Source organism: Hyalella azteca, unplaced genomic scaffold, assembly GCF_000764305.2.
Source record: "Hyalella azteca isolate HAZT.00-mixed unplaced genomic scaffold, Hazt_2.0.2 contig5353, whole genome shotgun sequence".
NCBI lineage: Eukaryota > Metazoa > Arthropoda > Malacostraca > Amphipoda > Hyalellidae > Hyalella > Hyalella azteca.
Window position 1 is genome coordinate 1,089 of NW_025935547.1, and position 673 is coordinate 1,761.

Here is a 673-nt window from a genome sequence, read left to right on the forward strand (position 1 = left end):
TTTTTTTGAGCCTTGAATTCCATATCTTGGCCATGAAAAGCCATTCACAAGGCACAAATTTATGTACCTAGTCCATGCACATGTTACCCCAAATCTCAAATTTTACCCTAAAACAGTCAAATGGCAACAATTACATTTGTCTTTACTGTAAGCTGAACATGTGTTGATGCTGTCTGATGCATAGTGGCAAAGCAGAGAGTTTAGACAGAAGGCATTCTACATGCCTTCCAAATGACCAGGTATCTAAGAAATTTAGGAGCATGATGGCCAAAATAGGAACACGCACAGCATGCCCTGGAGTTTGGACAAGTGCACTACAGCACCCTAGCACCTAAATCACTGTCATTTCCTTAACAATTAGCACTCTTGTAGGTGTAGTGCCCTTTAATTGCACCCTCATCCTTCCTAAGTGTGGAGTGCTCTGGTTGTCCTCGGGCATGAAATATATCTACTTGGCAAGCCGCGACTGAAATTATTGAGCTGTGGCTTTAGGGATTTGCCAGCGGTGATTCCATTTCTTCAAGCTGTGATTCCATTTCTTTGAGTCGAGACTTCCATATCTTGACCATGAAAAGCCATTCACAAGACTCAATTTTATTAACAAAGGCCATGTGCGTGTTTAACAAAGGCCATGCAATCCCTAGGGCACCAAATATCCTTCACAGGATAAGCT